Consider the following 610-nt stretch of genomic DNA (forward strand, 5'->3'; position numbering starts at 1 on the left):
GGGGCTGCCGGCTGCGGGTGCTCCATCCGCGGTGGGCGCCAGGCCCGGCTTCTCGGCGCAGGGTAGGGAGCCCCCGCCTCCTCCGGGCCTCAGACTCTTGCGAGGAAACCTACGGCGCCTACTATTTAAGGAGCGGCTGGGGCGCAACGCTTGGGAAAGGAGAATGTTTGTCTTCCCACTCAGCGCACCTCTGGGATAAATCGAAGTTTTTCAGCCATCGCATTTGCCTAAAGGGAGGTGCCCCTTCCACTATAAATAACGAATGCGTGCAGTCCACTGGCACTAGCCGTTCCCTGAACCTGCTTGCCATGCTGTCACGAGCCACACTTCCAAGGCTGGGTCCCACAGAGGAGAACCACCTCCTCCTGTCCCAGTAGGAGTTTGCCTTCCCATCCTTGGGCCCCTCTCCCCCCTTCTCATGAACAACTGTTACTCCCTTTCCACAAGTGAAACTTTCAAAGTAATATGCTTCCCATGAGGGCAGTGTGACTGGGCTCCATAAACATTGCCCGCTTTGTGTAAATTCAGTCTTACACTCCCAGCATACCCATGTCTTCCCCCACACATCACAGAGACGCTGCTGCCAGTCAAGGGCTCTTCTTTCTCTTCC

This window comes from Otolemur garnettii, unplaced genomic scaffold (assembly GCF_000181295.1).
Source record: "Otolemur garnettii isolate 467f Iridium unplaced genomic scaffold, OtoGar3 scaffold00044, whole genome shotgun sequence".
Classification (NCBI taxonomy): Eukaryota; Metazoa; Chordata; class Mammalia; order Primates; family Galagidae; genus Otolemur; species Otolemur garnettii.